This window comes from Gadus morhua, chromosome 5 (genome assembly GCF_902167405.1).
Source record: "Gadus morhua chromosome 5, gadMor3.0, whole genome shotgun sequence".
Classification (NCBI taxonomy): domain Eukaryota; kingdom Metazoa; phylum Chordata; class Actinopteri; order Gadiformes; family Gadidae; genus Gadus; species Gadus morhua.
In genome coordinates this window covers 10,368,107-10,381,865 of record NC_044052.1, presented here as the reverse complement: position 1 = coordinate 10,381,865, position 13,759 = coordinate 10,368,107, and positions in this window count along the sequence as shown.

Here is a 13,759-nt window from a genome sequence, read left to right as displayed (position 1 = left end):
TCTGTAATATTTACAGGCTGTGAGGTTAGAGTTGAAGTTTTATAACAGAGAATTGTTTCAAGTGAATCAAGAAACAAAATACATTCCTACAAATCAATCACTTTCTCTGAATCATTCTGTCACTGCATGTTTTGTTCTCGTTGCTGTTTCAAACAGTCGGCTCCTAGTCTGTTTGTGATCACTGTCCCAACTGACATTTGGGTCGACTGTAGTGTGCTGTTAATCAACCCTGGATTTGGAAGGCCCACAAACATCTCTACACAGAATGTTCAATGGGAAAACTCAACCCCCAAGGAACATTCAAGTTTTGATCGAGAACTCGTGTTCCGTAAAGAACAACTCAAAGTATGTTGTCACCTGCGTCAATAAAATCTAGGTTAATTTTTGTAAATATGTTTTGTGTTTGTTTTTGGCACACATGTGGGCCGTGCTGGTCGGGGTTGAATATGCGCTGGGTCAAACCATGTGGCAGAGTAAGGCAAGCAGAGCTGTGATTGGCTGAGGGGCGCCCTGGCAGCTGTAGGGTTAGTGATTAAGTGATTAATGTGTTTGATTGGTGATGTTCAGAGCGGATTTTTGTTAGCTGTGATGAATGGTTACCACCCACACACATGCACGCACAGACCACACAAACATACAAGCAAATAGGCACATACACACTCACACATACATACGAACACACACACGCACACACACACACACACACACACACACACACACACACACACACACACACACACACACACACACACACACACACACACACACACACACACACATGCACACACACAGACAAAGACACACACAGGCAGGTAAAGCAACACACACGCATACACACCACAAGCATGCATAGTTACACACCCACACACATACCTGTTACATGCATACCTTCACATGTGACTAAAGTCAACAGTGTCAAGATAGGCTCCTTCTCGTCCACGTTCCTGCACAGGGCCTTTGTGTGTGACTGGGGTTGTTTTTAAACCGGAGACTGTCCGGGCTCCCGATGAGTGCTTTAGGGGGTCTGCCGTCTCATGTCAGAGCTACTGGACTGTGTTGTTTGTTATCACAATCACTCTGGCCCGCTGAATTCCTCGGGGTATCGCCGTGCATGTGCTGGGGTGTTAGCGATAAATCTCCAGTGTGTGTGCAAAACATCGCAGCGCCACAGCATGCGATACATGGGAGCCCGTACGAGAGACAGTCAATGTTTGAATTCTCACAAAGTTGAATCCCTGGTAATGAAAACGATATAGCCCCACTACTTAATTTCGGTGAGGGTCGGGAGTATTTCCAGCTGCTGTGGTCCGAAGGTTTTCTTTGTCTGTTACCCAACGGTATTAGGCGGCGTTGGTGGGCTCGCATGGGACGGCCAGCCCACCCTTCAGAACAGAACGCGAAGGCGTTGAGGTGCCAGAGGGAGAGAGAGTGTGGCGTGGCCAACTAGGCCCTGCAGCAGTGAAAGTGAAAGATAGCTGGCCAGATTGATGTCTCTATATTTACAGATACTCACTGAAATGCAACTGAACAGTTTCGCCTGCCGTAGATTCACTGAGCTGCACCGTTTCTACGAAAACTTTGAACACAAAGCAGTCAGCTGGGTGCTGACTGCTTTGCCCCCCCCCCCCCGCCACCCACCACTTCTACAGACACGCACGAGCACACTCCCCTCACCCTCACACACACAGACACGTGAACCGCACCCTCACATGCACAAAGCACGCACGGTACACACACACACAGACACACACACACACACACACACACACACACACACACACACACACACACACACGATTCATACAGTAAGCTGAGGGCTTTGAAGACAACAACAGTTTCACTGCCAGGTTAGAAACCCGATAGCCCCTCAGGAGGCCAGAGGATTCTCATAAATCCTGCCAGAGAGAGAGAAGAAAGAGACAGGAGAGGGCTACGATATTACCGAGAGAACATCTCAACGCTGAAGCCCTGGGCCTGTGTTCACCCAGGCCGTGATATATTCTGTTATCCAGCAGGCCGTCACGACACATGGAAACACTTTGACTTGATTGTTTTGTATTGATGTGCACTAAAACGCCTGATTTGACCGATGTGACTATATTTCTTTTTAACTACACACAGCGCTGATAAACAAGCTATTTGAGTGTCATTAGAAATTCATAGGCTGTTTTTTTTAGCCTAGTGAATGTGTTTGGCGGACGGAAGCGTGCAGCCCTCAGATTCTTATACGATAAGGTTCAAACCAGACGAATACCCGGAGCAACACTTTCAGATCACCGGATTACGTGCTAAAAATAATAATCTCTTTTTTACATTTTCAACACCAGAAACCCGCCCTCTGTTTGAAGCCGAGCCACCACTGTTTGGGCGTTCAAAAGTCAATATTGCCTTCCGAGGCGCGGAGGTAGGGTTACACCATCACAACAGCTTGACGTCTAATCCGCCAAAGAGCAAGACTTCCCCTCTTGCTGTTCTGCTCCTTTCCACTGTCAGTTAAGCTTTCCTGCATGTCGAAACACTCTGTGTGTTTCCATAATCAGTGCTGTTGTGGAGAAGTCCGCTCTTTCTCCCTCGACCGGTTGTCAGTCTCCTGAAACACTGTCCCTTTTCTCCAATCAACGTTCCTTGCATTCAGATCGTCCATAGTCTGGACGTTCAAACATCTGGAAAGTCACTACAGGTATTCTCATTTTGAGAACTCCAGCTCGTACTTTGTTCCTGGGTAGTTCGGTGCTGGCGTTGGTTTATATACAAATGGTGATTGAGTGATTTCTGTGGTGGGCCGCTTCTTAGTCAGTTTTGCTTCAGATTTTCCAGTGGTATGCAAATGCCCGGACCGACTAGCAGCGACTGCAGTCCAGGCTGTTGAAGACTTTCGAAATGCTTACTTACCTTGTATCTAAATCCTGCTAAATGTACTAGGAATTTACTAAAAGTCTGTACGATTTGTTAATAGACTACAGTAACATTTACGATAGTGTAAAAGTTTTTATAATCGGTCGTACAGTTCTAAGTTACAGGAATGGAAGGCATTGACTACAGAAACGTTAACCTGAGGATCCCATGGCCAATAAGGAGCAACTCACTGCCACATTCACAGCATATGGTTTATAAAAATGCAATACCACATTGACCAGGCATAGTCCATCATGTTCTCAGTGAGTGGGTGTGTTGTAATTCAATCAGGAAATAGCCGGTTAGCTAATATAAATGTGTCCACTAAAAAAATGAAAAGAAAACTGAACAAAAAGACATACGTTTCACTCGTCGTGGCTTAGCCTAACTTGGCCGTGTGCGCTCAGCTCCAGAGGTCCCGACGAGGTCTGGAAAACATATATCTCAGCGAGGGGATCTGGAAAAGATGCAGCTTCTGTGGCTGCGGTGGCTCGGCAGACTCTGCACACCCCTGGCTTGTGCCTCCAGCGAGAGCTGGCAGTGGACGGCGTCAGGAGATGGTGCCATCTGCAACCTGGGAGAACACTCTCCCCTACATCTCCCTCGCTCCACTTTCACTGACACAGCGAAAGTACTGTGTGTGGGGGGTGGGGGGGTGGGGGGGTGGGGGTCACATACCCAACATGTGGGACCTCCAGGGTAGACTCGCAGGCTGGGCCGAGGTGGAGAGAGGGTTGGCATACCTCCCTCACTCACCCCAGCACTGGGACTTGGGTGCATGAATAGCTTAGTAATCAGGAGAAGGGTTTCCTGGTTGAAAGGGTCTCGCTGTGTCACGCCGTATTGAAGCACTCATCCATCAGCCTGTCTCTTTGGCGTACGGTTGCAGCTCCTTTCAGCAGATCACAAAACCATGTTGCGTTGCCTGGCCATCACTCGCATGGGCCTGGAGATCGGTATGCACCCCATTACTACCTTTGCATGGTTTGGGAACGGGACCGGTTGACTGGCTGGTCTCCTTTACCCTCTCTGGTCACAGACACTATAAGCTGTGACGTCTGTTCTTTGAAAAGCTACTTTTTCAGATGTTAGAGCGATGTACAGAGCCCATTCCAGCAGTGAAAAGCGTTGCTGCGCGCAGTTTGATGTTTAAATCTCAATATCGTCCAATATCCGTTTGAGAGGAAATGTCCATGAATAATTTAGCAGATTTTTCCTGGCATGTTTCGTTTTCAATCAGCTTGTTGGGAGTCTCAGGAAGGGAAACAGAGCTTCAGCACACAGAGTGCAGATGGGTTCACTATTGAATGGTTTCTCCAGTCTTTCATCAGCAGATACATAGGTTTGTTGAAGGAGGCTTTGTGTTGCCTTGGAAGACCGCTCATCCCCTGGTATTATATGGATAGGGTGTGCCCTCATCTGCTAAAGGAATCTCTGTGTGACTTCTGGGGATCTATTGATCCATTCGGAAACTCCACTGAACTAATACTAATAACAGAAAGACTTTTAAAACTTCAGTACCAATTTGATGCCTTGGTGGAAAGTGACTACTTGTAACCTTTTACCGTCAGCCAAGGACTTAGTGTTTCAGCCCCATTGGTTGTTGTGCATTGATGGGTTCATTTCAGCTCTTTTCAGTGAGTCAGATCATTTGGCTGACCTCCCCAAATGAAGCTAGCTCTTTGGGCTCCAAAACGGCTCTTTGTTTATTGAAGTTTTCCTTGATAAAATGTGTTTTATATTGTTTTTAGTTGCCCATTGAATGTGCTGATGAATAAAAGTATGGTTTCATTTAGTCTTTGTTCCACGATATGCTAGGTAGTGTTTGATTTTATTGGAGGATTTGTTTTACAAGTCACGCCTGGACATCAGGCTACAGTTTTAAAATACAGTTTTGGCCTAAGTCCCTCACTGCGATTGTTAGTCATTCCTACCTAGCAGTTGTTAATGTGGAATTTATAGAATACCTTTCAACATTTTGGGGAAAGAACGCAACTAGCTAACCAGCCAAAGACTTTCCCGCATTTGATTGCTAAGGTCACTATTGTTGTAATCATAGAGTACCTTAAATATCAGAACCAGATTACCTTTCCCAATCGTTCAGTCCCAAAAATTAAACAAATATTTGAAGTGTTCTGTTCATGTGTTCCGCCTGAGAACAATCCAAAATCCAAGTCTGCCAACTTATTATGTACACAGGGATCATAGATAGTGTTTTCAGCTAAACGATTCCATGAGAGGATGCAATTCTTACTCAGAACTACAAACTGAACATAAAGGACAAAAGAGGTGCAAAAAGTACTGGCGATAAATGCTTTGACCACCAAAGGTTCAACATTTGTTTCAAAACTTTGGGGAAACACACTTGCTGGTTGGCAGAGGGGGCATCTTCAAGGGACAGTGCGACAACAGCTCACATTCTACAAGCTTTGATTCCCTCTGCCTGTTCTCCCTTCATCTTGGTAACCTTCTCACCAAGCATCTCCACACAGCCAACCATCTCCAAAACAGATGCAAAGAACTTAAAGTATGCCCCCCCCCCCCCCCCCCCTTGTGTGGGGAAAACGTGGGATTCCCGCTAGTATTAAAATCGCTGATGACCGCATGGTCCCAGCGTGCCTCCTTTTCCGGAAGGAATCACCCATCATTAATCAAAGATGCAAGGACCCACCCGTAACCCCAGCCACCCCTCTCCAAAGTAAGGAGAGGAACATTCCTCAGATTCTTCTTCCAGTAAAATGGTGGGCTGTTTGACTGGCCCGACCACCACATGTTATATTTAGGATTTTCCTAAATATAATGAGGAAAATCTTCTAAGGTCCATTTGAAAGTCATGCCACCACCACCTTTTAGCATGATGTGACAAAAGCAAACAGTATAATTTCAGGTTACTCATAGCCTGATTATTATTGGGGAAAATAACTGTTCTGTTGCAAACATGTGGCCGGCACATGGCCTGGAACTAAATTACCCAAATTAAATTTGGACAAATTGTGCAGTAATTGTAAACACAAATACATGCTTTTGCTTCTATCTTATGAACAAATACATAAAGCATCAAATATATTAAATTGTAGAAATCGAAGGAGGCAAGAAACCTAATTCAGGCCATGTTAGAGATGGAAGACAATCGTTGTCATAATCTTGCAAAAATACAATAAAAAAGGTATAGTTGGCAATAGTTGACAAAACTGTGTGATCCGCACCAAACATTAACCAACATTTGTGGGAACATCTGTCTCAACTGGCTTATTCTCGTAAAAAGAAATGATGCGAAGTGATGCACAGTGCCTGAAGACTTACGTTCCAACCTGACGAGGCTTTGTGATGAATCACTGAATAATTCGGGGAAACGTCTAACCTGCGACCAGCTCAGAGGTCTCCCGTACTGGTCTGAAGTATGACCACTAGAAAATGGACCCGTCATACCTCTAATTGACTTTTGCGTGATATCAATCAGTGTCAAAAAGGCTATTTTTAGAGGTATATTCACAGAGAAGCATGCAACATGAATATTTTAGATAACACCTGTTTATCCAGGCGTTTTGGAACAGCTGCTGTTAACCAGATTCAATCTTCCATGCAAAGCCTGATGAAGACATAATATGTGTTTGGACAACAGCAGCTTATGTTTAAGCTCAGTGAAGTCATGTTCAAGCTTTGAAGGACAGAGTATGAAGCAATTTTCGAGCTATCTCATACAAATCATTCATGTGTGCCTCAAGCATCTTTGTAACAATTATAGGTTGAGATGTACGTCTGATTTCAAGAGAAGCCTACTTAAACCAAACCTCAAGAACAGCAACCTTTCTACTGAAGAATATTATTGCAATTGCTTTTTTTTATAATTGGCTCACACATGTGTCACTTCCATACAAGCTATAGCGCGTGTCACTCCCATACGAGCTATAGTATGTGTCACTGCCATACGAGCTATAGTGTGCGTCACTTCCATGCAAGCTATAGCGTGGGTCAATCCCATAAGAACTATAGAGTGTGTCACTTTCATACGAGCTAAAGAGTGTGTCACTCCCATACAAGCTACAGTGTGCTTCTGGGACTTCTGGGTGAGTCGTCTTGAGAGTTGGAGATCCTTGAAATGTAGAGGTTTCAAACCCAATTTCCATATCTACCTGGAGGCAACATTGGGCAATGTGCCTCACCTGCCCCTGAATTATAAAGCTGTATCCCTCATTTGTGCCATTGGATAAAATGTCCTGCTAAATCGCTAAATAGTCAATATAAAATGTGAAGCTCCACTTAGCTTGGGACATTTCCGCAGTAGCTACCCCCTGCAGCCTTTGAGGAAGCTGGTAAAAAATAAAGAACAATGGCAAAGCCAAATTCAGTGATTGATTTTCAAGATGTTCAGCTAAAAAAGGCACTGAAGTATTATACAAGCTGCTCGTGAGAGCCCACATGTCCCCGTCTGTATAAAAAAGACTGCTTGGGTTTTCCTTTTTTTCATCCGGACACTGTTTGTGTTTTGGGTACATTCCTAGGCAGTTTTCCCAGACACAACCAGTGGCTTCCATCCCAGCGACTTCTGTTGCAGAGCCATTAATGCCCTTGCCTTCTTTTTTTCAAAGTAAGGACGTTTGGGATGGATCGTCCAAGACAGTGAAAGAATGTAACGTTGAATCTCTTCTCAATGTCTATGTGAAGCCAGGAAACATTGTTTTCCAATACCGAGCAATCCCTTTGCCAAACGGGGCTACCGGGAGAATAATCCATGGGTTTACAATATGTGCGCACATCAACACTCATATGGAAAAATCACAAAATGTAAAATCGAAATTATATCTTCTGGCTCCTTTGCTGGAGCTGGGGTGGTGTTGGTGGTGGTAGTGGTGGTGGTGGTGGTGGTGGCTGGGGTGGTGGTGGTGGTGGTGCCGGGAGTAAATATCAAGCCAATGCCCGGAAGGAACAGCCCAGCAGGCTATGAAGACACTCAGTGCTGCTTTATGAAGATATTATTACAAAAACGTCCTGCATTAAGATGCTGGCAGCCTCTAAGGTTTCCAGTGCAGGAGTGCTGGAATGGTGCACTATCCAGACTTCAGTGAATACCACTTTATTTAGTCCAGCAAGGATAAAAACAGCTTGATACAGCCTTGAGGAAGATGACAAATAGAGAAAATATATCTGATGTGGGAAGAATCTGTTTCTCATCTTATACGTTTCTGGACACGGATTAGAATCAAGGATATTAGGTCATATTGGTATGACATATACATTGTTGACTTCAAATCAAATTGGTAACTACAGCAAAAAAGATACTTGTGGACTAGTATGAAGGTATTCCAACGAAAGAAAACATTTAAGTGCATGACCTATAGAGTAAATGGAAAATATCATAGATACCGTCTGTTTCCACTAAGCAAAGACATGTGCCAGACATCTTAGAAACAGGGTACCCCAGAAATTGGAATACCAGCGCTATATTCGTCTTTGGGTGTTTATTCAGGGCTAAAGTGAATGCATAAATACCTCCAGGAACTACATGCAGTCTCTGAACTCCAGTTTCCAGCACTGGGGTATCCTCCATATGTTTATTCTGAAAGACTAAGCTGAACATATGTATATCTTCAGGCCTTACATTTATTTTATTATTTTTTTACTACTCATTTTCATAGTAGGTTGATCAGCCACAGAAACGTGTGTGATGTCATCTGACCTCTCACTGACCTCTAACTGACCTTTGACTGTTGGTTTGTTCCTTGGTGGGGGCAGGGCCGCTCCCTACCTCGCCAATGAGCAAAGAGGTTTTCTGACCACCCGCTGAGTGCACCTTGGTACACCTTAGTGCACCTGAGATAGACACACCCTGACTGGTACACCAGCTTGCCTTGTAAGACTCTTATGACATTATGGTAATGTCAAAATACCAGCAACACAATTTAACAGAAAGTAGGCCACAGATATCATTTTCTGTCTTGACACACATTATAACTATTTTCAACTCGGTTTAAAACTTGAAGGCACTTTGTAAGAAGCTGTCTCCCCTATGGATTCAACCTAGACAAGTGTCTTTGAAGAGCAACTTAAAGGCCCACTTCGGAGCGGAGCATATGATGTCAAGAGAGGGAAGGAGACTGGCATGCCTTGCTTCCAGAAAACTATAACGTAAGCTATAAACCGTTTACGGCTGCTTGGTGCGTTGGAGTTGATAACACGAGGAAACATGGCTCAACATTCAAACCCTGACCATCATTCAAACCCCAGTTTTTCACTCAATGTGCATCCCTTAGCACCCACTTAGGGGGTGAGTATCACACACACAGTTCCTGGCATAGAACGCAGTTAGTTAAACATCGTTCATTTTGAATGGGAGACGGCCAAGGAAAGCAGGGCTGTCTTGTGGACAAATCTGGAAGGGTGGGTGGAAGGATGAAATAGCGTTGTTGACCTTTGTTTTCGGTGAGCTCCCCGTGCGCAGGCTGATTTCTGAAGAATTTTCTTTTATACAAACTCCATCCCTCCATTCATGTGGAATGGAGGGAGAGACGGGGCCTGGTGGAGCTTCCCCTCGTAACTTGCTTTCCGAACTCACCGCAGAACCCTCCGTTGAAGTCCAGTTGGACTGTTTCTGTATTTTAGTTTTAATACCTTATCTAAAGTGGCTATCTTGTGGCCGTTCGCATGGACGTAGTTTCCAGGGAAATAGCTTGGAAAGTGTGTATACATAAAGAAGACAAGGGAATCTTAGATCTTCGGAACAATAACATTTCATAACACGTACGGAACAAGTGATGATGTAGACAAATAATAATAATAAGGTGTTTCCCTCAAGGGTGCAAGACAATGTTTTTTCTTTCCCAATGATGCAGACACACACACACACACACACACACACACACACACACACACACACACACACACACACACACACACACACACACACACACACACACACACACACACACACACACACACACAAAGACATTATAATATGTGGAACGGGAGTTGGAGTTTTTACGGCCTATATTTAGAAAGGTGTTCAAACATTTAAAGTTTCCAACAATTAAGTCCTCCCCAGAATAGCATTATAAAGGCAGAATGCAATACAAAATAAGTTATGCTGTTTTTAATAAGCCATTAACCACTTGTGTGGTCCTTGGTGGTCTCTTGTACACCGTGACACCTACTTGATAGCTGACATCTTCATAATGGCTCTGGGTGCTTTTACAAACTGCAGGCTAGCATTCTTACCTTCCTTTGAGAGGACCTTTAACATTCCTGCCTACAGTCGTCTGCAGTCGTCTGTTGAGTGGCGTGCGGTCCGTTAGCTCATTAGTCAAACGGTAACGGTTTGGCACCGGCGCCCGTCCCCGGCGTAGCATCACACGCTGCACGCCATAGCTCTGTGAATCGGAGCCGCTCTTCTGCTTGTATAGCTAGCTGCTACGCAAGGAGCACCATGGTTGAGTGGGTGTCTGTCTGTCTCCAAGCACTGAGTCAAAGGATAGCGTGAGGGCGCCCGTCCAACATAATAACACACTGGTGGTGACATCACTTGCCGGAATTGTGGCGAGTCAACTGCGACCGATCGGTCATCTTCATCGTCTTCTTATTCCGTGGAAATTTATCGTCCAGAGGTCGTATCCAGAGGTCGTGTCCAGAAGTTGTATGTTTGGTTGTACATCAACCAAAAATTTTTCTGAAGCAACATTTGACCATGGCCAGATAGAGAAGTACCATACTGTTATTTTCAACCTGTGCCAGCTCTAAAGCCACTGGTAATATCCATATTTCCCACTTCAGCCTCAGAGATCATGCATGGATTTCAATCAGTGATGTAGTGTGACAGCGGGCTTAAATTCTCTTTGAGGTTTTGGCCACTTCCTGGAAGAAAACAGTTGAAAATTAGTTTGGCTTGTCTGACAAGCCTGGCAAAATTTGTCGTCCTCAACTCTGCTCGTAAACGGTGACTTAGATTCCCGTTCCCGTTCCCGTTTTTTGACGAGCCATCTCTCTTATCTGGTAAATACAACAGCCTACCATGGTAACAAACGTGTGATCTGCCGACCTTTAATCGGGCCAGGATTGTCAGTGGCCATGCTGACCACCATAGCCAATGAACCTTCAGGGTTTAAACACTACTTTTTATTGAATACAGATCCACCCTTTTCTACTCTGTAAAAGCCTCTAAATTGTTGATTGACACTTCCCAGAGCCCAGCCATTACACTGACTTATTATTAAGTTTGTAAGCGTTTAGCATTTTTATATTTTTATTAGTACACAGACTTGAGTATATACTATTTGAAATGCTTTGGAATCAAAGGGCTACATAAATACAAGTTAAATATTAATAATAAATAAATTGTAACTTTACACTGGAGCATTTATCTCAATAACGCTCACTGCACTGACAGTAAAGCCTCAGACAAAGGCTTTATTCCAACAGAAGCCAAAGCGTCAACAGCCTCCATTCCAGGAGACGATTCACCTTGATTGACAAGACACACAAGCCGACTGAATCCCTCGCTAATCTAGAGTTGGCCTATCGGCTAACATGTGAATACACACAGTTCTTTGACACAAACATGCTTTATTAGTCCCCCCCATAAGCCTTTTAAGTCTTCTGCTGTAAAAGCAGTTTAGCTGCAGGCCACAGAGCAAGATGAACGGCTTCCAAGTGGATGTTGCTAGGAACTGATAATTTTCCCCAGCTGAATCACACTGGGTGATAAAGCATCTCAAGCCTTGAAGGGACCAGGGAGGCTCTAAGGCTCTTTTAACTGCCACTGTGTTAATGTTAGCTGGATCCATTATTCACCGCACAAATATTCCCAGTATATTCTCAAACCAAACCTCAACTCCAGGTCAGGTATTGTGAGTCATGTCCTTGATTTTCTGTTAACACTGATAGCGATTAATGTGGGTTGATAATTAAAGGATGCATATCAAAACTGTCTATCAACTCTAATAATGTTCAGGATTATATCCTCTGCTTATAATTAATTTCAACAGTATTTGTCAGCAGCTATATGAGCTATATGTGTACTGTTATGGCAGATCTACTAATGTAAACTAAACAAATGTCATAATGCCAAAGTGTGTGTATCCATATAGGCTACCGTATAATGAATCACGATATGGAACTATCATCCACTTTTCACTGCATTTGAATCCAATGTATTGCATCAAATGGTCATGATATGAACGTTACATTTTGTGTCATGTACAGAAAAGAATCGGTCCCTATCTATAGATCACCAAGGTTTATCTTTTCAAGGCAAACAGGTAGGTTACACTCAAGGCAAACAGGTAGGTTATAATTTTTATTAAATAATAATTAAGGTCTGGTAATGACAAATGTTAAAGAAAAGCACTATGTTATTTAATCGTAATAATGATATAATAATAGAATGAATAATTGGACCTAGGATGAGCCGGTTGCTGGGTGCTAACATGAATGAACGGTCCTGTAGAAAGGATTTATCACACTAGCAGTCGGCAAGTCAGACCAGCTGCGTAGGCTAACCTCTTGGCTAACACTTGGCCAAACACCACTGACCAACACAGCTAGCTCTGAAGGGAGACAAAGACAAACATGAACTCTCCCACCGACCCGAGGAGACAAGTTCTGTGTTTGTGTGTTTGAGTGTCTCTGACTTTTGTGTATGTGTGTGTGCGTGTGTGTGTGTAGAGCCTTGTGTGTGTGTGTGTGTGTGTGCGTCTGTGTGTGTCTTTTTCTGTGTGTGGGTGTGTGTGTCACTTTGTGTGTGTGTGTGTGCAGCTCTTTTTTGTGTGTGTGCGTCTGTGTGTGTCTCTCTTTCTGTGTGTGTGTGTCTCCCTTTGTGTGTGTGCGTGTGCAGCTCTGTGTGTCTCTTTATGTGTGTGCGTGCGTGTGTGTGTGTGTGTGTGTATGTGAAATTCGCCAGAAAAACACCCAAGGGATGATTGCCGAGTCAACATGTGCTATCTATGGGCTGTTTCCGGTGCTCTTGGCGGGCCGGCCTGCTTCCTGCATTCTGTCAAGGACGCCCAGGCTTTACCTCCCTGTGACGATCAGACACGCCCAAAGACATGCCCAGTCACAGCTGGCACTGCCCTGGACGCTAACCCGACATGTTCCTTTGGGAAGGAAAAAAGCGAGTAGCGCTATTCAACATCAAAATCCTTCAGGTTATTTTCAACTATGAGAGTGTGCTTTGACTTTGTTTTAGGGTTACTTATTCTAGAGGCCTTTGCTTCAGTGTTTTATTCCTGAGGGGTGCCGCCATGCCTGTAGCACAGGGGTCACCAACCTTTTTGAACCTGAGAGCTACTTCATGGGTACTTCGTCATACGAAGGGCACCCAGTTTGATACACTTCTGAAATAACAAATTAGCTCGGTTTGCCTTTAGTTATATATTATTATTATTATTGATTAATGATAATCATCTATGTGAAGACACTGATCATGTTAATGATTTCTCACAATAATTATCAACAATGATTTAAAAAAGGTGGGAAAGAGTTGTTCAAGAATGAGTTGTGCTATGTTTAGAACCGGCCTGCGGGCGCCTCATATGGGCCTTGCAGGCGCCCTGGTGCCCGCGGGCACCGTGTTGGTGACCCCTGCTGTAGCATGAAGATCTGGAATTCCAGCAGATTGTACGAACAGGCTTGAAGACAGGTATCCAGATGTTTGGGTGCCTGTGTGTCAGGGCTCCATATATCTCATCCAAACTGATTCAGACAAAATATTTTGGAGTGAGAATATCTGGGAATTCTGGGGTACAATTTCGAAGAAATGGTTATAACATCAATTGATGTCCAAAAAACGAATAAGGTCAATGCCCAAATCAGAGCCATGCCGTAAAATGCTGAATCAGCCGATAAGCCAGAAAGACAGCTGACAGATGGGCCAGTA